The sequence below is a fragment of the Labeo rohita genome, chromosome 21 (assembly GCF_022985175.1).
Source record: "Labeo rohita strain BAU-BD-2019 chromosome 21, IGBB_LRoh.1.0, whole genome shotgun sequence".
Taxonomy (NCBI): domain Eukaryota; kingdom Metazoa; phylum Chordata; class Actinopteri; order Cypriniformes; family Cyprinidae; genus Labeo; species Labeo rohita.
The window spans coordinates 23353915-23379521 of NC_066889.1; the positions used below are offsets into that span (position 1 = coordinate 23353915).

General features: G+C 33.9%; 1 protein-coding gene across 5 annotated transcripts in view; it reads left to right on the forward strand.

Annotated features, from left to right (window-relative positions):
• celf4 (CUGBP, Elav-like family member 4) overlaps positions 1 to 25607 on the forward strand; it is a 116331-nt gene that overhangs the window by 32587 nt on the left and 58137 nt on the right. The gene's annotated exons all lie outside the window — the stretch shown is intronic.

A 25607-nucleotide genomic window follows, 5' to 3' on the forward strand; every position in this document is an offset into this window, starting at 1 on the left:
ACATGAACACAGAAACAATTTCTTTTGAGAAAAACTATTGTCTTATCATATACACTCAGAAACTAAAGGTCTTCCCAGCAACCCGTCAAAATAAAAGTTCAGTTTAACTTGAAGAAATTGTGACAGAATATATTATTTATTGTAATGATAGTACTACTAATAATATAATTTTTATTAAAACTTTATTTTTAAGGAATATTTACCAGAAAACTGTAAATATACAACAGTCTAGTCTAAAAAAAAGAATAAAATAATTATAACTTTTATTTTTTATAAAATCCAATTAATTAAGAGTTTTTGATTAATAAAATTTAATGAAACCATTACAATTGAATCCAGAAAATTTACAAAAAACACAGAATTTGGTAAAAAAAAAAAAAATAAGAACAAATGTATTTCATAGGGCTTTATTAAATTGTTAAATTGTGTAAGTTTCATGATTTCAATTAACTAGACATGCTTTTTGATTAATATTTTTTAATTTAACCATTAAAACAGAGCCTAGAAAAATTAAAAGAGAAAAAATTCATTAAAGAGATTCTGCAAAAAAAAAAAAACAAATCTGAATTTCAGATTTCATAGGGCCCTAATTATAGCATTTTTTTATTGCATGCAGTATTATGAACTCATAATAATTCAGAGCCTACATGGAATATTTGTACTTAAAAAAATAATAAATAAATAATATATAAAATAAATATATTAAAATGTGCAGTATCATTCAAGTTTTGGCGGTCAGTATGTTTTTTTTATTATTAATTTTTAATTCATATATTTTTTGCTGAATAAAAGAATTCATTTACTTTTGTATTTTTTTTTCAAGTAAACATAAAAAACTTTTGGCACTTTTTAATGGTTGTGTGTGTGTGTGTGTACATCTCATATTTAGACATATTTATAAAAAAAAAAAAAAAAAAAGGAAGGTATTATGTGTCAACCACCTAAATTTACATGTAAAACAGTTTACATTTGAAGCACATTGTATGTAGGTTTGGCTAGAAGGTTTATTCCCATGTATTTTTATTTCTGTGTTTATTTATTTATTTATTTATTTTGCCAAAAAGTTGGCCCTCAAAAAGCGCTAGCTCTTCTTTTTTGGCTCCCTTTTTAATCTCGCTCACTCGCTTCTCGTACTCTTCCTTCCTTTTCCTCTCCATCTCTCTCTCTCTCTTTCTTTCTGGAAGAGCCTTGTACCCAAGGGCAAGAACTACACAGCACCACATTAGAGCTGTCCTATTTATAGTGTCTTTTAGTGTCTCTGAGCATGTGTGTGTGTGTAGGCACGCTGTATGAATGTCTGCGGGCACGTGTGTGTGTGTGTGTGTGTACGTATTACTTCGTCACTCCTCTTTGGGTTAGTACAAACTTGCTGTCCCGCTCTAACATTGTTTGGCTGCAGCGTGTGTGCATGTGTTTTGAAGTTGCTCCGTTAGCTCTTGCTCAGCTCGGTTTGGTGTGTTCTGTTTTAATGACGCCTCCAGGGAGAATGACAGTTGCCGTGGCGAACGGAATGCCTTTGATGCGAGTGATTATGACATCATAGATGTTGAATGCAGGGGGAGTCACTTTACTGGAGTTCCACTTCCTTTCTTTTAGTGCGGAGAATATTCACTGGGAAAAAACGCTCACACAGCCATACACGTTTTGCTCGTTTTTTTTTTTTTTTCCTTTCTTCCCCCCACATGAACGTGTAAGTCATCATGTTAGATGTTGACTGTAATAAGAAAAACCCTTGATTGTCTTATTATGAGCACATCTATTCGCAAGAAATGCAAACGCAGCAGCTGCAAATGAATTCAATCGAAGGCTCTGCCTATCACAAATGTTTCATAAGAATACTAATTACCCAGAGGAACGTTTTATCGCTCGGGTTGCTCATTCAGAGCTCAGGAGACTTAATAGAGTTCTTGGTTGGGTTTCATGTTAGTCTTTGTCTCGGATGTTTCTCCTATAATTTCTTAAGAGAAATCTATTTAAAAAATGGGGGAATTGAGCTGTAAAATGAATATGGATAGTATAACTGAGATCATTTGGGTTTGGAAGAATTTGATGATGAATGTTTGAGCTCATGTTAAGATCTTAGATCTGAGCATGGTTTAAGACATTCGTTGAGACCTATTTTGAAACATTGGAGATTACTGGGATTTTTTTTTTTTTTTTACTGGAATTTTTATTTATTTATTTATTTACATTTTTTGGGATTACAATTCAGTATAATTTTGGTTTCAAATGTTTTATAGGTTTTATTAATATTTAGATTTTTATATTTTATTTTAATATATAAAAAATAATTTGTATGTTTTTGTCATTTTTTTAAGTAATTTTTTAAAAATATATCTGTATATTTTAATATTTTACTTCAGGTTTAGTTTTAGTTTATTTTAGAAAATGAGAGTTGTTACCTTGGCTGCTATTTTATTGTTTTATTTTTTTATTTCAGTTAACATCTACTTATTTTATTTTATATAGCAAAAAATGTTTTTTTGTTTGTTTTTGTTTTTGTTTTTGTTTTTGTTTTGTTTTGTTTTGTTTTGTTTTAGTTTTAATTAATATTTTATTTCAGGTTTAGTTTTAGTTTATTTCAGAAAATGAGAATTGTTGCCTTAGCTGCTAGTATATTGTATTTTTTAATTTTAGTTAACATCTATTTATTTTATATCAAGTAGCGAAAATGATTTTTTTAATGATTTTAATTTTAGTTTTAATTAAATGTTTTATTTCAGGTTTTTTTTTTTTATTATTTAATTTAACATCTATATATTTTATTTCAAGTAGCAAAAATTATTTTTTTTAATTGCTTTAATTTTAGATTTAATTAATATTTTATTGCAGGTTTAGTTTTAGTTTATTTTAGAAAATGAGCGTTGTTGCCTTGGCTGCTAGTTTATTGTATTTTTTAATTTTAGTTAACATCTATTTATTTTATATCAAGTAGCGAAAATGATTTTTTTAATGATTTTAATTTTAGTTTTAATTAAATATTTTATTTCAGGTTTAGTTTTATTTTTAGTTTATTTCAGAAAATGTGAATTGTTGCCTTAGCTGCTAGTTTACTGTATTCTTTTTTTTTTTCAGTTAATATCTATTTATTTTATTTCAAGCAGAAAAAAATATATATATTTTTTTTAATTGTTTTAATTTTAGTTTTAATTAATGTTTTATTTTAGGCTTAGTTTTAGCTTATTTCAGAAAATAAGAATTGTTGCCTTAGCTACTAGTTTTTTGTATTTTATTATTTAGGTTAACATTTATTTATTTTATTTCAAGTAGCAAAAAAGTTTTTTGTTTTAATTTTAGCTATATAATAGTAATATTTTATTTCAGGTTTCGTTTTAGTTCATTTTAGAAAATGAGAACTGTTGCCTTGGCTGTTACTTTATTATATTTTTTATTTAAGTTAACATTTTTATTTCACTTTTTTAGTAGAAAAATGTATTATTATTATTATTTTCATTTTGGTTAACTATAATAACCGTGCGACAATCTGCAATATTTAATCTGCTATATACAGTATAAGCAGAAATCTCCATTTGTTTTCCAAATGATCAAATTTTCTCTAAGGGGAACCATCTGATGTTTAATTTTTCATACGTACAGTATGAGCCATCATGGCCACTTTTCAAAGACAAACACATTTTATTGTGAATAGTAAAGGCTTAAGTAAACAAAGAAAGAGAGACAGAGAGAAAGAATAAATAAATCTGACGAGATGAAGAAAAGTCATTGGAACGTTTTATGTGTTTTATCTGCAGGAGAATCTTGAGTCATCCCACCATTTCTTTTCCTTTCTTTCCCTTTGTCCCCCCTCTCAGCCTTTATGCAGTAATCTCTCTCATTTTTCCACTTCACTTGACAGCTTGATGGTTTTTAGGAAAGTGGTTTTTATGTTAGAAAGTTCTGTCGAGTGCAAGAAGCCTCCCAAGCTCCAGTCGGGAAGAGATAGAAAAGAGTGGGCTGCACTTGGACCTTCAAAATCACAGCTCAATAGCAGAGGCGCTCCAAACGAGCGGTGAAAAACACATTTGTGCCTGTTAGCTTAAAGCCTGAATCTCTGTGACGCTTTCTTTTGTCTTGAATGGGATCACCTCGCTGACTAAAATCACATGAACATTTATATTGTGCTTATCGAGCACTTCTGCCACATTTGACATCACAATATTGCAGCTATAAGGTAATGCAGGACAGAATATAGTGTTTATAAGTGTAATTTGGTTTAAGGTGTATTACCTACGATGATACCTTATATTTTTTGCTGGATTATTACATATAGGTATATAATCATTTTTCACACTTTCCAGGTTGTATTCGTATGCTTTTATACCTTGTATAATGGTAAGGTTCCTCATATCTTAATTTAGCTTTATACTTATTTTTATATGACAATTTTTTCCCCCTTTACAGTGCAACCAATGCTTTTGGTACTGTACCTTTAAGACTTACATGTGAATTACCTGTCATGATTGACTATCCCAGCATGCAGGTTTAATTTCATTCATGAAGTTGAAGGTAACTAAATATCCATTTATGAGCAAATGTAGGTGATTATATGTTAATGTGGTCATGATTGTCAAATTACAATTAAGGCAAGTTCTGAATAACACTGTGCACATAGTACATTTTTTGCACATAGTACAATGAAATTGAATCTAAAAGGTACAATGGAGTGCACTACGTGCCATTTACTGTACAGAAATTACTAACTCTATGAACAAGTGACAGATCTCAGCTGCAGCTTCAGTGTCTATTTATATAGTGTAGGGGGCGGGACGCTTCAGATTCTAGAGAGCGTTTGATTGGACAGAAAGTTTGACGAGAAACTGAAGTGTGGGGTGATGTCATCAGAATCGCTGATCCATATTGGTGGAAGTTAAATTGCTTATATCTTGTAAATGTGATTTCATAGGGACTTTAAATGTGACCTTGATAGGACAATATTTGGCAGAGATACAACTGTTTGAAAATCTGGAATCTGAGGGTGCAAAAAAAAATCAAAATAATGAGAAAATCGCCTTTAAAAATTAGGTTTGATATATTTACAGAAGGAAATTTACAAAATATGTTCATGGAACTTTACTTAATATCCTAATGATTTGGCATAAAAGAAAATTCTATAATTTTGATCCATACAATGTATTTTTGGCTATTGCTACAAATATACCCGTGCTACTTAAGACTGGTTTTGTGGTCTAGGGTCACAAATATGTAGTACATCAAAGAGAGCAAAGGAATTCCTTTTTTTTTTTTTTTAAGATATGACTCCTTTAAATTGACATTTGTGTCCCTTTTTGACTGTTACTACTGTATTTTTCATGTGTTAAAAGTGAAAAGTAAAAAATTGTTTTTGAAACATGCTCCCTAAGACTGCATTTATTGATATGTTATGATAAGAAAATATAATAAAAATTGTAATATTGTGAAATAATATTGCAATTTAACATAACTCTCTTTTATTTATATATATGTAAAATTCTATTTATTTTGCTGGATTTTCAGCAACCATTACTCCTTTAGATATCATTCTAATCTGATGGTTTGGTGTTAAGAAAATGATTATTATTATTATTGGTATTATTGTTGTTGTTATCAAAGTTGAGAGTTTTTGTGTTGCTTTATATTTTTGTGTTAACCATGACAGTTTTTTCAGGATTCTTTGGCCTATGTATAGTTCAAAAGAAAAGCATTTATTTGAAATATGTAAAAGTCTTTATTTTAACAATTGAACGTCCTTGCTGAATACAATTATTAATTTCTTTTAAAATGTATTACTGACCTAAGTGGTAGTGTATAAATGTGTCAGAACCTTTAGCAAGGCATATCTATATTAATATAGCTATACTTACATGTACTATTTTTAATTAAAATTGAATACAGTTTTTATATTTTACTAGTTTAAAAGATGACACAGCTTTTGAAGTTTATATTGTGCTTCATATATATAAAAGGAGGGAGATTTTTTTTTTTTTTTTTTTTTTTTGTGGGGAATGATGGCAATGACAAGCCAGGCCAGGCTCTCATGCACACTGCATTTATTAAAATCTCTTCTGGCCTCTCTGGTACTACAGTATGATGCCTCAGAAGCACTCTATTGATTCTGGCACTGGGCCTCATCAGCGGGAGGGTGTGTGTACACACCCACGACCGCTCTCTTGCTCACGTTTAAATACACACGCACGCACGAGTACAAACGGAGCAGCTATTACTCACTGCAACGCACACAAATGCAAAATGTTCACAAATATGCATTCATGCAGATGAATATTCATGTAGAAATATTTCCAGAGACTCAGTCTGTAATACTCGGTTTAGCATAGCCATGCAGATACAAATTATGGTTCTGTCTATCTATCTATCTATCTGTCTATCTATCTTTATTATTAAGATCAAACAAGTACATTTGACTCTCTGTGTGTGTTGGAATGGTATGTGTTAATAACTAATTTTTAAAAAATACATTAAAAAATGTGTTATAATTATTACAATAAAATACTCGAATAAAGAATAAAATAGAATGCTGTTTTTATGAGAATTATTGTAATTACAGTTATATAAAGTTTTTTTTAAAAAAAAGAATACTCAAAAAAGAATAAGTGAGAGTTATTGTAATTACAGTTAAATAAAGTATTCCAAAATAGAATACTACGTTGTTTTTCTCATTTGTTTTGAAGATTATTAAAATTACAGCAAAAGCTCCTATAAAGTATTCCAAAAAATAGAATACAAGTGTACTGTACATGCTGCATAGTATTGAAAGTAGTACAAAAATCAGTATGAACATTTTAAACAGCTACATTGTTGTCGCTTTAACTCATTATGTGTGTGTTTAATTCATCAAGTGCCATCAAGTTATTGTCTCTTACATAAATTCAGTTATTTTGCATTTTTAATCCCATTTTGTATAAAAAATGTCTTAAGTTTTGACAGCCTGATCAAATAATGAAGTCAATAGAGATCTCAGTTCACATTGTCCTTGTTCATTTATCAGAATAGAATGTCAAGTTGATCGCATTGCATTATGGGATACAGTATTTCACACAGTGCGCTCTGGTTGCACGTTCTGGCAAATGTTGCATCATTCGGGTCCTCACGCCTACGGAAAACTGGCACAGTATGCGCTGTATACACACCGCATGCTACTTTCTTTCAGAAATAGTATTCAATTCTGAACTATTCAATATCCAAAGATAAACCTGCCTCGGCTCCCACGTGCACGCACACATATCTAGACAAAAATGCACACACCTACTCACGAATAAGTATTTAAATACTCTCAAACACATAAATGCACTGTCCATTGATCTCTAATAGTACATACTGACAGTCTGTGGATAAGCAAGCACAACATGGATCAATGAATCATTTTGTAACTCATAAAGGTGCACACACGCACACACCTACACCCGCTCTGATCTCTGATATGAGTCTGAGCCGTGCCTCCAGGAACAGAGATGAAATGGGAATAGAGTCGGGAAGGTAGAGAGGATTGAAACGCATGAAGGGAAGAAAGAAAGAAGGACAGAAGAGGAAGCAGCAGGCGATGTGATTCTTTGCTCTGATTTTTGTTCATTTACTTATTCTCTCTCCTTCTCTTTCTCTCTTTCTGGCGATTGTGTGAGATATGCTACAGACCCAAAAATCCATACCATTGACCAACCGCGCGACCTACTTTTGTGGCAGCTCTTTCAATAAGTCTGCCGACTGGTCAATATAGACCTGTTCCCCGAGAGAGGCACAGGAAAAAGGAAGTGTGAAGACCTTTGGATGTGTTGTGTTTTTCAAACTGATGCTTACACTAGTAACACTACAAAAGTTTGGACTTAGTTGCTCGTTCTTTATTATTACAGTTTTTCACATTTTAGAGTAATATTTAAAATCATTAAAACTAGAAATAACTAAAATGTTTTTTGTGACCTAAAATGTGTAGCACCTTTCTTATATTTAATTTTAGTTGCATCCTGGAATGATATTTAAACATTATTTTCATATGAATTTTTTAGTTTTCACATGAATTTCTGAATTTCACATGTCCTGTTTGGCTGCTCTCTCTTCACTATCTAATCCAACTGATCTATTAAAATATATTTGTAAATATTTAATGAAAACATATTTTATATAAAATATTCAAGATACATTTTGTGAAGATATTCATATGTAGCAGCAATTTACATTACTATTCAAAAGTTTGAGTTCAGTAATTTATTTATCTATTTATTAAGTTATAATTTATTTATTATTTATTTATGGTTTATTTATAATAATAATAAATGTTTCTTGAGTAGCAAATCATCTTATTAAAATAATTTCTGAAGAATCAAGATGCTGATAATTCAGCTTTGCCATTACAGAAAAAAAAATTATAACAATATTTCACAATATTACTGTTTTTTGCAGCCTTGGTGAACATAAGAGATGTCTTTCATAAATAAATAAATACATATAATTTATTTTAATATTTGTGAGTATTTATTTATATTTACAAAGTTTATTTAAAATATTTAAATATAAAGGTACTCAAGATCATGAAAATTATTAAAGTCAAGTGTGTCCAAAAAAATGTTATTTCTAAATTATAATAATATTTTACAATATTACTGTATTTTTACAGCCTTGGTGAACATAAATTAAGTCTTTCATAAATAAATAACTTTTTAATATTTGTGTATATTTATTTGTATTTACTAAAATTTTCAAAGATTTAAATGAGTGCTCTCAAACGATTAATCACGATTAATCACATCCAAAATAAAAGTTTTTTTTATGTAATATATGTTTGTCTACCGTTTAGATTTATTATGTATATATAAATACGCACACATACAGTATATATTTTGAAAATATTTACATGTATAAATTTATGTTCATATAATTTATATTATATATAAATATATTTAATATATAAACAACATATTTTTCTTAAATATATACATGCATGTGTGTGCATTTATATATATACATAATAAAAAATACACAGTACACACACATATATTATGTAAACAAAAATGTTTATTTTGGATGCAATTAATTGCAATTAATCATTTGACAGCACTAATTAAAATATAACTATGTAAGATCATGAGAAATATTATTTAAAGTCAAGTGTGTCCAAATGTTTTGCTTAAAAGTTAACCAGTAATTCATTTTTTGACTTTTTAGTCAAGTTACGTGCATTTTCTCAGAGATCCTCATTACAGTAATGAAAAATGTTTATACTTAAATTGTAAAATACATAGTGGCATACATAGTATTTATTTTTACGTTAATTTAAATAATAATTAAAACTATAGTTGTTGTATATAGTATGTGGAATTTACAGTATAAGAGTGATGTGTGCAGTTGTCGCGAAAATATCTTTATGGTCTTTACATTCTTTATGCAAACTATGGTAACATTTTACAATAAGGTTCATTAGTTAAAATTAATTAACTACATTAGTTAACATGAACTATGAACAATACTTCTACAGCATTTATTCATCTTAATGTTAATTACAACATTTACTAATGCATTATTAACATCAAAAGTTGTTTGTTGAAATTAATTAATGCACTTTGAATTTAACTTGAACTATTAACGACTATCTTTATTAACATTAACAAAGATTAATAAATACTGTAATAAATGTATTGTTCATTGCTCATTAATGTTGGTTAATAAATTTAGTAACATTAACTAACGGAACCTTATTGTAAAGTGTTACCATGTAAAATATATTTTCTCTTTTTTACGATTAGATTTTGGAGGGAAATGTCTCTCGAGCACGTTTTCATGCGATTCACCTCATCTCCCTCCGAATCTGCGGTTGACCTCCTTCTTGCAAGAGATCCTCAGAATCACCTGCGAGTTCACAGTGCTTACATAATCACTCACAGCTCCCAGTGATTAAACCTGAGAATCCGTCGCTGAGAGAGACGTTTTGACAGATACTCGTCTGTCGTCGTGAAAAATAGATGCTCTTCTTCTCAACTTGTAGAGCTCGCTGCCTCCACTGTGGGGGCCCGCTGTACTGATTACAACATTATGTAATACGGAAGAGACGCTCTATATCGAGAATTCAGTGTGAAAAATGCTTGTGACAGCACAGTGGCCCAGGAAAGAGAGGAGGGGGAAAAAAAAAAACAAATTTCCTTTGCAGCCGATGTCGTGCTGACTTCGTCTAAACACTGTGCGGGCGCCCGGAGCGGATGAGACAATAGGTACGTTGACATATCCACTCATAACAGTGGCGTGGAGCAGACAGCAGTTGCATGTGGTGATTTGTTGCTGGTTAATACGACTGCGCTGTGGTCGGAGCCATATGCCGGCGGAATAATAAACTTTGCAGCGAAGGACATTTGTCCGACGTGATTGGTTTTATTGAAGGGCGCATTTTCACAAATCTTATTGGAGACCCGGTGGCGCAACAGTTTGGTAGCCGGGGCGAGCGGACGCAACAACAACAGCGACGTGGGAATAAAAGTGCAATTGCAGGCCGCGACTTGGCTGCCTTTTAATTATTGATGGCCACTTCGGCTCTGCATTGGGCAGTAATTGCATTACAGGTCACTTCTCAATAGCAATCTGTGAAAGTTGTGGTGATGTGTGCTGGGAGGCGATCGATAAGCGCTGTCCAGGGTGCTGGATTCAGACACGCTTTCTCTCTGTCTTTATGTCTCTCTCTCTTTTTCTCTCTCTCACTCGTTCTACTTTCTGCTGTTTCTCACCTGTATGTTTTCTTCACATTCAGGTTTACTTCGTTATGGCCTTTAAACTTAAAGCTGTGGGTCAGTTGGAAATCTTTCATCTCTGTTTAAGATTAGAAGAATTTTCAGGTTTACGCTGCTTAAACAGGTATTTCACTGTGCAAAAACTACTACATTTATTAAGCCCTATTATGGCAGGACTGGTTTTCCCAGAGGAGGTCACCGTGTCTGACTTTATTTCTGCCTGAACTGGTTTATTTCTTTATTTATTTTGGTGACACAACCTCTGCGAAACCGGAGGAAATCTCATTTCATCCGAGTAGCGGTGTGTGTGATTGCGGTGTATTATTTTTGCACAGCGTTTCTCATTTGCTTTGACCTTCTTTGAATGCCATATCCAAAGCAGAATTTCTTTGCACTTTCATTATGGATTCATTATGGATTTCTTGTTTATTTTTCTGGGTCAAATCAACAAATGGTTGATGGTTCAAATACTGCTGGCATCTCTCATGTAAAAAGAAAATTAAATCAATAAAGGAAATGCTCACAGTAGTCACTGTAGTAAAACCCATTTGATTTGATTTGCATCCACAGGCACATACAAATGGATTTTTTATATACAGATTTTTAATATTATTTATTTTGTTTATAATTGTTTTCATAGTAATTACATTATATGGACTATCATTTTTTATTACACTACTGTTAACAGTTTGGGGTCAATAAAATAGATTTTTTATTCAGCAGGAAGCATCAAACATAGCAACAAAGACATTTATACAGTTACAAAAATGTTGAATGGTAGTATGTATTAAATTGTTATATAATATTTGATTATAATATTATACTGTATAATATAAAAAAAATATATAAAAAAACTTAATATAAGCATGTAAAAAATGTATAAAAGAAAGCATCAATTATAAAAAATGAAATACTACTAATAATATAACATTTCTTTTATAAAATAAAATATAATAAAAAAAATATAAAATACTTTTTATAAATTACATAAGAATAATACTACAGTATATATACACAAACGTTTTTGTGTGTGTGTGTGTGCGCGTGTTTTTATGACATATAAGAACACAAATTTGTATAATGACATGGGTATGACACAGGTATTACAAGGAGAGGGTGAAATATGAGGACATTCTGAGTAATTAAACATTAAATAATTCAAAAGGCTTATAAATCATACAAAATGAGTTTTTTGGGAAAGTAAAAATGTGCACAGTTTCCTGTGAGGGCTAGGTTTAGGTGTAGGGCTGGTGTGTGTGTGTGTGTGTGTGTGTCAAATGTCAAATTCTGTATATAATCAAATTGATTATTTGCGATTAATCATGACTAATCTATTTACTCTGTAGTAAATCAATTAATCGTGATTAATTGCGATTAATCAACTTAACTATATATAGAATTTACGACCCAACTTGTGTGTGTGTAACAATTTGACATGTATAAACATAACAATTTAATACATATTTTTATAAAACAATATTAGCATGTGAAAAGTATTAAAGAAACTATATAAATAACAGTAATAATATAACACTTCTTTTATAAAATAAAATACTTTAGATAAATTATATAAGAATGATAGTACTTGTACTATGTGTGTGTGTGTGTGTGTTTGTGTGTGTCAAATGTTTTATATATATATATATATATGTGTGTGTGTGTGTGTGTCAAATTGATTAATCATGATTAATTATCATTAATTGTGATTAATCAATCTGACATATATAATGTCGAACTGATTAATCACAATTAATCATGATTAATCGATTTACTACACAGACACACACACACACACACACGATTAATCACGATTATTTGCATCCAAAATAAAAGTTTGTTTACATACATTTAAGAGGTATTTACGTGTGTGTGTTTCAACAAAATGCTATTTCAGTCTTTTTACTTCCCAATTTTACGTTTAAATTTCTTTTCAATTTATTGAGACTAGTAATTTCTGAGAGAAAACTCTTTCTGTACCCTTTTTTTTTTTTTTTAGTGTTGGCAAATGACACACATTTCCTATCTCTCCTGTCACTGTTATTTCACCTGCCGTCGTTCCCGTGTCTCTGCCCGGTTCTTTCTCATCGCCTCCGTCCACACTTAATTTCTTTTGCTGTCTGTCTGTCACACATTTGCTGTGTCATCCTGTCTCTCTTGCTCCTGTTCTCCTGCTGTACTTCGTTCTATCCCTGTCCTCCTCATTCTCTCTCTCACTCGCTCTCTCTCTCTCTTTTGCAGGGCAGAGAGTTTAGGAGACAGTAGATTTTGCATGCTCTAAATACACTCACTCCGTGTGTGTGTGTCTCTGTGTGTGTTTTGGGATGGTGTCATCCAGGGCTGGGCGGCAAGAGGAAGCAGGGTTTGTTAAATCATGATTTGGTGGCCACAGGAGGGTGGGGGTGAAGGGATAGAGGCTTGGAGAGATGAGGCCAGAGTGTGTCCAGGCAGCTTGGCAGACATCTAAGCCTCCTGCTCTATTTGTTCTTCCCTCCATCCGTTTCTCTGTCTCCTGGCTCCTGGCTTATTCTGTTTCTTCTTTTTGTCCTCTTTTTCTGTGTGGGGTGTCTCTTACTTATTCATTTGTTTCAGAGGTGGTACTTTGGAATATTCTGTGCTTCATCTCCCATGCCTTGCTGCGCCACGTTCTTGCCGGGCACTGCTTTATGCTGCTTCGTGGTCTGTTTTCTATCGTGTTGTTCTATGTTGAGATTTTTTTTCACTGTTGTACATCCTGAGCTCTGTTCCTGAGTTGCTTATATTGCCTAAAAAGACAGCTGTCTTCTAAGCATCATGTCAGAAGCGTATAACAGCTACATAGGTGGCAATTCTAGATGCATATATACCTTCATTTTTTAGCATTGAGATACTGTTATAGGTTTTATTAATAGTTATTTTATACTTTTATATTTGCCATTTTGTTTTTAATTTTAGTTAAGCTTTCAGTTTGTTTTGTTTTTATTTTTCGTTTTTGTAAATTTATTAAATTAATGTTATTAGATAATTCGATAGCTAGTTTCAATATTAGTTTCAGTTTGTCTACATGGTTTTTAATATTTTTTTATTTCAGTTACAGTTATTTTAATACATCAAGTATTTCAGTTATTTTGTTGTTTACTTTTGTTGTTTATTTTTATTTTTTTTATTTTTTGTTAATCAAATATTTGCCATTTTCATTTTCATTTTAGTTAACATTCCAGTTTTTGTTGTGTTTTTTCATTTTTTTCATTGTTGTCATTTTTGTTCATTTATTAGAATTATTGTATTAGTTTCAATTTGTCTATGGTTGCATTATTTTTTTATTTCAGTTTCAGTTATTTTAATACATCAAGTATTTGCCATTTTCTTTTTGATTTTAGTTTCAGTTATTTTGTTGTGTTTCTTTTGTTTTCATTTTTGTTAATTTATTAAATTCATTTTATTAGATTATTAGATAGTTTTACTATATCTACGTGTTTTTTTATTCTTATTTTTGTATTTCAGTTTCAGTTATTTTAATAAATCAGGTATTTTCCATTTTCTTTGTAATTTTAGTTAAAGTTTCAGTTATTTTGTGTTTTTTTTTGTTTCCCTTTTTCTTAATTTATTAGATTTATTTTATTAGTTTAGTAGTAGGTTTCAATATGTCTATGTAGTTTTTATTATTTTTCATTCCAGTTACAGTTATTTTAATAAATCAAGTATTTTCCATTTTCTTTTTAATTTTAGTTAAAGTTTCACTTATTTTGTCATGTTTTTTTTTCCATTTTTGGTAATTTACTAAATTTATTTTATTAGATTACATAGTTTCAATATGTCTATATTGTTTTTATATATAGGTTTTTTTTTTCATCTCAGTTTCAGTTATTTTAATACATCAAATTAATTGATCAACTAGCTGAAATGGTTTGCATATTATTTATTTATTTATTTTATTTATTTTTTTATTTAGGTTACCTTTTATTGCATATAACAAAAAATCACTATCATATCAATTTCTATGTTTAAAAATGGTTCAAAAACATGAAAAAGTCTCAACCAACTCCAAAGTTTTGAACATTATTTGCACCCCTTTTTTTCCTCAATTTTTTTTATCATTTTAATTTGCTTCTTACAGGTCAGAACCCAGACATTTCCCCTGACTCATCCACCATCTTGATGAATATTTTCACTGAGCTAGTCGCAATGCATTCTGGGACTGACTGCTAGAATTTGGCCAGGATTAGGCATCTTAGATGACAGCTTACTTTATTGGAACCGCTTTCTTGTTGGAAGTGCGCCTGTGATGTTTAAAAATGATGTCTATGTAGGCAGCTCACTAGGTTTTGGAACCGAGCTCTGGTTCCTCACGCTGAACTCGCTTGTAGTGCGTTTTGTGCTGTTTGGTAATGATCTGCACAGAACGTACCGTGCACTTCGGCGTTATTCTCTTTGATTTTGTCTGAGGTACAAAATGCGAGTTTATAGAAAATTTCTGAAAATGTCTGAACGTCAGTCCATCGCCCTCCAGCCGTCTCTCCTCTGGCCATGAACGTGTAACTCATTCAGCTCTGGCCTGTTTACGATTGTGTGCGTTTGATGCTGTGTGTTCAAACTGCCAGACTGTGCTCAATGAGGCTTCTCTTTTGCTCTGACTTCCTGCCGCGGGCGTCCTCTCGGTTAGCCAGTCAGCAGCGTGTTTGTGTGTGTGCATGTGTGTTTGTGAGAGTGATCTTGATCCTTTTTCCGTGTGTTTTATTGATAACTTACCAATATCACATCACGTTCGTTTAATGACAGCCAGTGACCTTATCGGAGTATTCAGTTGAACGACTTCTCTAAAGTTCACCGCAAACTGGGTCTCCTCTCTTTCGCACTCTTTCACTCTTCACCTTTCCGCATGGCAGAGCAACGTCTCTCTCGCTCAGCCTCTCTCGCTTTTTCTCTGGTCTCGTCACTTACAACCCTTTGCTTACACCCCTCCTCCTATCCGAAAGTAATTTAACAGCTCCGGCCGTCAGATGTGTCAACCTCTGTTAGCTGTTTCCCCCCTCTCTCTTTTGTTTTACTCCCAGTCTCTGTGGACGCTCGGTGATTTCTCAGGTCCATTATTAGTCAGATCAGCAGCTGTGAGGAGCGCTAGCTTAGCGTTCATTAATATGCAGCATTAGCATTTGTGCTAAAAACATCGAGGAGATACTGCTGCCTTCGAATCCTCCTGGGAGCTTCCTACTTATGAGTCGGGTAGTCGTAATTACGGCATGATGTGCATTCAAGTGATTTTGATCGGGATAAAGTGGATGTGTTGGGCAATTTCGGATTGCACTCTTTTTCACATCCTGGCGAATACAGAATGCTTTTAGCACATCATGAAGAGCAAAAAATGCACTTGAGGTGTGTAGATGTAGCTTTATCTGTGTGTTGCATCATGTGCTGCCACAGAGAATTCAAGTCTGAATAGTGAAGCTATAAACTGACAAGCATTTTTTTTTTTAAAGATTTGCTTGTATGTGGGTCAAAGATGAAAAGGGGCTTTCAAGCATTAAAACAGTAAAAGTTTAATATAGACAAAATATGTTTATTTTTATTTTTTCAGAGCAAAAAATAATGACTATCACACATTTTTAGTGTTTTCTGAAAGTCTCTTATGCTCACCAAGGTGACATTTATTTGATCTAAAGTACAGTAAATACATATATTGTGATATATTATTAAAATTTAAAATAATTGTTTCTATTTGAATTTTAAAGTGTAATTACTCCTTTGATGACAAAGATTTTTTTAGCATTACTTCTGTCTTGATGATCCTTCAGAAATCATTCTAATATGCTTATTTGGTGCTTACGAAGTATTTTTGTTATTATTAACGTTGAAAACATTTGTGTTTTGGAAGTCATGATACTAGGGCCCTATGAAATCTGTTTTATTTTTTCAGAAACTTACTTTTATATTTTCAAAATTAAATTTTCATTAAAAAAATTTCTGGATTCCGTTTTTTTTTTCCATTTTTATTGTTCTAGAATCTGTTTTAATGGCTAAATTAAATTAAATTAAAATTAAGTAAGAAAAAATTAATATTAGACAAAAAAAACTACTAATTAATTGAAATCATGAAACTTACACGATTTAACAGCAATGTATTAAAAGTTTAACAAAAATTATATTTTTAAGGCCCTATGAAATGTTTTTATTTTATTTTTTATTTTATTTATTTATTTTTTTTAACCAAATTCTGTTTTCCATTTTAATGGTTTCATTAAATTTGAATAATTAAAATCATCTCTTAATTGATTTTATTTAAATAAATTAATTTATTATTATTTTATTTCTTTCCCTTTTTTTTTAGAAATACTGTGTTATGTATTTACATTTTTCTGGTAAAAATTCCTTATAAAAAATGTTTTAATAATTTTATTAGTAGTAGTAGTAGTAGTAGTACTGTCATTAGTTTAAGTAATATATCTGTCACAGTTTCTTCAAGTTAAACCAAACTTTGAAATTGTAAAATTCTCATGACGTAACATTTAGAGCAGTTCTAGAGATTGTTTATGTACTCAAATTGGGCGGAAGAGACTGAAAACACCATGAGCGTCATGCGCCATTCATTCACACAGAGTCACGCAGAACATGCCAGATTCATATTTAAATATATGAATCGGCATAATATTCACAGACACTAATCCATATCATGTTTTGATTTAAATGTACTGGCAAATTCCGTGCCATTCCGCGTTATACTGTAAATTTCATTTTTATGACTGGATTCCACAATTCCTTCCTTCATAGGGCCCTATAAATATCAAATTTGCATATTTGTACATTTTAAGATGCCCTGTCAAGTTAAGAGTCATGCAAATACAGCCATTCCGTCATGACTTGCATCTCAGCGAATCTCCCGAGAGGTTATCAATCACACAGTAGCCATAACCTTCCCGACCGTCCCCTCTACCCAAATCTGATAAAGTGGCTCCATGGTCACATGACCCTAACTGTCTCTCTCCATCCGCGCTGCCTTTACCCACATGTGCCATTCGCACTAAACCATGTGTCAGTCCTGCAGCTTTATTACCCTCTCCGCAGAGTGAGCTATGAGCGGATTATGCTGTCTTACCCTTCTGAGCTGGATTCTCTGATTGGACCTGTCCTCCTGTCAGACCCTTGGAACCTGGTTAAGTCCCCTCAGAGCCGGAGGATCATCAGCAGCCTTTCACTGCATCAGCACAGCGGCTCAAGGTCACAGCTCTCCGAACATCAAGCCTTGACCTATTGCCCCCGTGATATGACACGTCCCCTGCTGATACTATACGGCTAAACACTATTGGCTCCAGCAGAGAAGATAGAGAGAGCCACACTCGCACTCAAACTCAACGACACTACCAAAACTCTGGCACGCCTTGGCACCTTCAGCAGAGTACTTTATGAATCAATGTCACTCCCAGTGAGAAGAAAATGACTACGTTGCAAAGGAGAAGAGGGCTAGAGTGGAGGCGGAAAGAAAAATCACTTTGATGGATTGGCCCCTCATGGGACAACCTTGTAATGTTTTTGGACAGGAACCCAACTCTTTCTACGCTGCTCGTACCGTTGCGCGCCAGTCTGCTCGCGACTGGCCGCAACATTTAAATGCAGCAGCTACAGATGCCGGCTCGTGACACGGAACAGAGAAAGTAATTAAGAAGGGTGATTAAAAAGGGAGACCTAGTCCTACCCCACGCTGAGGCTTTTGGGTCTTCTAATTGCCTGGTGCCAAATAAATGATGGTCGGAGATGTATGGGATGCCGGCATGTGGCGGAGTCCTGGCACGCCGGCCTCGGCGCAGAATGATGATGCGTGCGACAGCGCCAACAGCGATGGCGCAGAGTGATGAGTCACGGAGAAGCATAGCCGCACGGGGGCTCTGACACACAGATGGTGCAACCTGTACATCATTACAGGCCTGGATACTGCGTGGAAAATGTTAAGGACAGCTGCTAAATTAAACAAACTAATGAATGCAGGGTGGCAGCAAAATGGAGGGAGGGTTTAAAAATGGAGGGGTGGGAAATGTTGAAAAATTACTGTTGGCTAAATGTCAGTAACCTTAAAGTTTTGAGTCAAAAATTCAACTGGATTTGTATGTTGGTTTCAAACGTTTATTAAAAACCTTTTAAATTTGATATTAAACATACCTTGTGAATGGATATAAGTTATGAATTGATATAAGTTCTTTGCTTGCTTAAACAGTGGTTTGATATTTATTTTATTTTTTCTGGATTCAGTATAATCGTTTTATTGGCAAATGTTGATAAAAAGCCTACAATAGGCTGACTAATGGCAAGATCCATTGTGACAACTTACCCCATACATACCCTGCTACTGGGGCATGTTGTCACAAAAGGTGACCACGTGTTAAATACTGTACAGTATGACTTAAAGATGTAAATGTTCTATATACACAAACTGAAAAGTCTTCTGCACTTATTCTATAGATATAGTGTAAGACTTGACAGTTTGTCTATATGGAAGTAAATAAATTTGCCCCAGTCTTAGAAAAAGGCCAATGATGGCAGGTTATATTGGTAAAAAGGACTTAAAAACTCTCTTTTTCCAGTAAACTGTAATAGCACTGAAAACTCCAATAGAGAAAGTAATTTATCAAGAATATGTGGGTTGTTGTCTCTGTTTTGCACCCAAGTAATGGACAAAATCATTTGGAGGTCAGATTGAATATGTGCGAAACTGACAATGCACACATTTACAAATGCATTCCAACGCACCACAATCCCCAAACAGAGTGATAAGCAGAGACGCAGATAAAACTGTGTGAACGCTTGTTTGCATACTGACTCCATCACAAGCATGTTGGCTTAAAACGCACACACGCACACTCACACACAAATAGTGATGAGTTCCCCGGTCACAGCAGGCGAGCATGTTCTGCTGACACATTGAACTCATAACAATGACTGAAACAGGATGAGCGGGTAACCACAGAGACACAGGCTGTGGGGTGAAATGACTAAACATTTGCGCCACCTTTGTAAATAGTATTGCAGTGCACAAAAATATTCACAAAAATATTTAAATTGTCATTCTTTTCAGAAAAAACACAACCCTTTTCATGTAAATGATAGATAGATAGATAGATAGATAGATAGATAGATAGATAGATAGATAGATAGATAGATAGATAGATAGATAGATAGATGTGTGGATAGACGGACTGATGGATGGATGATGGATGGATGGATGGATGGATGGATGGATGGATGAACAGACAGATGGATAGATGTGTGGATTGACGGATGGATGGATGGACTGATGGATAATAAATGGATGGATGGGTGGATGGATAGACAGATGGATGGATAGGTGGATGGATGAATGAATGGACATATAGATAAATAGATGTGTGGATAGACGAACTGATGGATGAATGGATGGATGGATGGATGGATTGATGGATGGATGATAGATGGGTGAATAGATGGATGGGTGGATGGATAGATGGTTGGACAGGTAGAAAGATGGGTGGGTGGGTGAATGGATGGATGAACGGGTGGATGGACAGATGGATGGATGGATAGTTGAATGAATGGATGGATAGATAAATGGATGTTTGAATAGACAGATGGATGGATGGATGGATGGATGGAGATGGGTGAATAGATAGCTGGATAGATGGATAGGTAGAAAGATGGTTGGGTGGGTGGATGGATGGATAGGTGGGTAATGAATGGATGGATAGATGAATGGATGTTTGGATAGACAGACGGATGGACGGATGGATGGATGGATGGATGGATGGATGGATGGATGTGTGGATTGACGGATGGATGATGGATGGACAGATGGATGATAAATGGATGGATGCATGGATGGGTGGATGGATAGACGGATGGATGGATAGGTGGATGGATGAATGAATGGACAGACAGATGAATAGATGTGTGGATAGACAAACTGATGGATGGATGGATGGATGGATGGATGGATGGATGGATGATAGATGGGTGAATAGATGGCTGGATAGATGGATAGGTAGAAAGATGGGTGGGTGGGTGGATGGATGGATAGGTGGGTAATGAATGGATGGATAGATGAATAGATTTTTGGATAGACAGACGGATGGATGGATGATAGATGGATGGATGGATAGATGTCGGATAGGTAGAAAGATGGGTGGATGGATGAACAGATGGATAGATACATGGGTGGACGGATAGATGGGCGGATAGGTAGAAAGATGGGTGGATGGATGGACGGATGGATAGATACATGGGTGGATGGATAGGTAGTTGGATGGATAAATAGATGAATGCATGGATGTATGGCTAGACAGATGGATGGATGGACCGACGGATGGATGGATAGATGAATGGATGGATGGATGGACCGACGGATGGATGGATAGATGAATGGATGTTTGGATAGACAGAGGGATGGATGGATGATAGATGGGTGGATAGATAAATGGTCAGATAGGTAGAAAGATGGGTGGTTTGATGGATGGACGGACAGACTTACAGATGGAGAGATGGGTGAATGAATGGACGGATAGATAAATGGATGTTTGTGTGATGGCTGGGTGGATGGATAGATAAATGTACGGACAGATAGATAGATAGATAGATAGATAGATAGATAGATAGATAGATAGATAGATAGATAGATAGATAGATAGATAGATGGTTGGATGGATGGATGGATGGAAAGATAGTTAAAGACCCAACTAAAGGACTGTGTTCGCACAGATTTTGTGGCATTTTTGCACTGTTACCTTATTAGCATAATTCCATCAGTAAACCAGCCGCTAAAATGCAGACAGTGCATGTAAATAAATGGCACTATCAGCGAATACGATTAATTTTTAGTGAATTCAAAGCATGTGTGCAGAGCCCACAGTAATGACATAGACAGGAATTGTTTCTCTCCAGTCTTTCCCAAGTTCTTTCGCTGAGTTCCCTGTTTTATTTTTCCACTCTCTTCATCTTGTTACATCGGGACTTTAGGGCTCTTTCATTAAAGTTTAAATCTACAACTCTCTATGAAGCCAGTTTTGATGAATTAAACAAGCTCTGCTATTCTGCACGCACACGCTCTCCTCTCAGCCTCTCTTTCATTCTCCCTCGCTTTTGTTGTCTTTCTTTTGCTCCTTCTCTCTCGCTCTCCCATAATCCCTTGCATTTCTCCCCACTCGCCTCTGTCTCATTTCCTTGTCTTTCTCTCTTCTGTTCTCTGTTCTTAATTCATCTGTTTATACTGTCTCATACGGAGGACCCAGACCGCGGAGAGTTTCGGCTCACATATGAAACAGCAGGCGTGCTGTTGGGAGCCGTACAGGGGCCCAGATGTTTAGGAGGGTAGTCGACTCTATGAAGACACTCTTTTTCTTTGATTAAACTTTGGAATGACTCCTATTCCCTCCTCTTTTAGAAATCCGCCTCAATCACAGCTTACGCACACAATCTGGAACAGCACACCAGGTGCTGGGAAAAATTGTGCTGTGTATATAAGGTGTGAGAGAGAGGAGGGGGCCCACATCTGTTCATATTAACTGTCAGAAATAGACCGGATGCATTGTGAGTGTGATTACAAGCGTATTGTTGGTCTGTGGGAGTGTGTGTGCACGTGTGTACATCCTTTAGAATCCATCCTTTTTTGACAAGTCTTACTTGGATTATGTACCATTATAAGCACTTTAATTGTAGTTTCATTGGTGGAGTGGCTTAAAGATTTGGACTGGTAATCAAAAGGATTTAGGTTCAAGTTAAAGGGATACACATGGACTATTGACCTATTGACCATGGCCTTGAACATGTCAGTTGCGGTCAGAAAGCTCTCAGATTTCATCAAAAACATCTTAATTTGTGTTCAAAAGATGAACGAAAGTCTTACATGTTTGCAATGACATGAGGGTGGGTAATGACAGAATTTTTGTTTTTGGGTGAACTATCCCTTTAAGATGCATAAAATATTATTTTTGAGTAATATATATATATGAATAGTTCATGTCCTTTCAAATACTTTTTTTATGTTTTACATAATTGTCATATAATTTGTACATTATATTCTAAGTTTCAAAGTCATACAACAGTTTAATTTGACTCTGTTTACAGTATATCATGTTTTCTCAGCCTGTTCATAAATGCAAACAGAGCATAAGATTTTCAGTGAATATTGACCTAAATTTTGCTTTTTTCTTCATGCAACGAGGGTATATAGCTTTACTGCAAAGTGTAGTTACATCTCCTGTACATCACGTGTGTTAAGAAAAATTGAAGAAATAGATTTTTTTTAAATCTGAGAAAAGAAAATAGTCTGAGAATCAAATAAATGTTTGAAAGAAAGAAAGAAAGAAAGAAAGAAAGAAAGAAAGAAAGAAAGAAAGAAAGAAAGAAAGAAACATTAAAACAAAATCTGAAATAAAGATGAATTCATTCATTTCTGGGTGACTATTCCTCTACCTCCAGGTTATTTCAGCCTGACTTTCTCTGGAGTGATTGTACTAAATGTAAAAATAATGTCTTAAAGCAATTCTCCGCCTGCCAAATCTGCTGTCGAGAACAAAATATGAATAACCAATCATATGCATGTGTCTGGAGCCCTGCTCCAGACAGGTCTTGTGGAGGTCAGGCGCTGGTTAGTGCAGAAGGCCGGTGTTTTCCTCTGCTGACAGACATATATTTCTTCATTTTGGGAGTGTAATCTGACTCGTGTCCCAGCACGTGTCTTTTCGTGAAACAGTAATGGAGAGATTACAGAAAATGCTGATCCATCAGGGATATTTGAAGACAGGGCCTTTGTTGTGACGGATCTTACACATGCACACATATCATGTGATTATCCACCTTAATGTGTGTGCATGCAATATACAGTATGCATTTGAACACAGATTTTGCCATCATTTACTCATCCTCATGTCATTGAAAACCTATTTGTCTTTCTTTTTTAATGTGAAGCTGCTTCAATCTGTAAGCTCTTTATAAATTATAATTTATGAATTTATATACACTCAAAAAAAATGATTCTACAACACCGTTCAGTTTATTTAAAATAATCATTTTCATTTAACACCATTGTGTTAGGTTTCCCATTTAAACAATTGCATTGTGTCAAACTGACTTGAAACAGTTGCATTTTGGTTCAACTCAATATTTTGATTTTGAAAGAACATGTTTCAATTAAGGAGGCCAAAAATAACATTTGATGCTTGTTTAATTTACTTAAGTAAATTAAGTTAATCCAACACAATTTTTTTAAAACCACTTTACTTAATTCATTTGAGTTGAGAGTACATTAATTATTTTACTTGTGTAACTAGGAAGTGGATTTTCCCTTCCCATCATGCTTTGCACATGGTTGGATAAGGAGAGTAAATGTTAAAAAATAAAGCATTTTTTATTAAGATGATAAAATTGGGAGACTTGTTAATGTGTAATGTTCTTCTATGTTTGTATTTGAAACAGTTTCTGGTATGTTAATGTTTTTGGGGGTTACCATTGTCGTGAAGTGTAGAGCATGTGCTTGGGTTAAGGACCTGCTAACATGAGTTAAAGTTGTTTTAATAATAAAATAAACAATTACTTTGGGCATGCCATGGATATAACAGCCATCTTATGGCTAATGCCTGAGAAGTTATTTGTTTACCAGTTTACCATGTTTTAATTTGAGTTCAACAAGCATAAAGTAGTCACTTCATAAATGTATAAATTTCACTGAAACTATATTTGATCAAATTGAGTTGGCCCAACCTAATTACATTTCATTGCATGAATTTGTTTCTTATGAGTTGGGGTTACACATATTTATTGGATGGAAATCCTGCCCTCAATTAAATTGAGTTCATCCAATGAATTATTTTTCTGGCGTGTACAGGATTTTACAGGTTGCTTTTTCCATGCAAGTACAATCAGTAGAAACTAAAGTTTTCAAGCTTCGAACATCAGTTCTGTCCAGTCAGTGAATAAGTTGATCCAGTTCACAAACCCAGCATGAGTGCTTATTTATGAATCAGACTTAATAGGTTCTTGAATATCAACAATTTAAATATCGGTCTTTTTCTCGCACAAAGACATTGTATAACTTTGAAAGATGTAGAAAATTATGCACAAGTCATATAGACAGTTTTCATGATTATTTTATGTAGCTTTGGATGCTTGCAAGCTTCAGTCCCTAAAAAAAAAAAAAAAAAAAAAAAAAAAAAAGAAATGACAAAAGGTTGAGTAAATGAGACGGAATTTATTTTTGGGGTGAATTATTGTTTTAACAAGCCGGGGATATTTTCTTTCCGGTCTTATTTCCTTATTAAATCAAATTCAGGCCCCTGTAAATTCATTAACGTTCATCTATGGAATATTAAAAAATACATGCTTGCTTTTATATGTCCTGCAGCAGCAGTGTCTTGGCAACCTTGTGTTTTAAAATAAGCTGAGTAATGAATTATAAACATCAAACTATTGAGTGTCCTATAAAGCTCTTGATTGGAATTTATGATCTCAAGTAACTTTCCACGAGGTCGGTGTAAGGACAATTCGGATATTTGATTTTTTTGTTTCTAATTATGTTTAAGTGCATTTCACTATAATGGATGCAACTAGTGTTGACTGAATGCCGTGGGCTTTTTGAGTTTCATATCATATTTGCACGAAGGAACCCTGTGTTATTTTGCTTTTCGTTGCATTCTGGCTGTGATTCACAAAAGCTATGAATTGTCCTATCTTAACAAGTAGCAGCACAACACGTGGTGGCCTCTCTGAGGGACCGGTCCTTGTTCCCGCCGCTGCTGAGATTGCATATGCGGGTTGCTGTGCTCCGTACTAATTGCCAGCTCTTGTCAGTTAATTGTGGATTGTGGTGTTTGAAGTGTTGTGATGTATCAGGGCTCTGATGTGGACGAGTGTTCACAGGCCAGTGCCATCCACAGCGGCGCGCTTCACTCATTAATAACGGGAGGGGTGAGCGAACAGGGG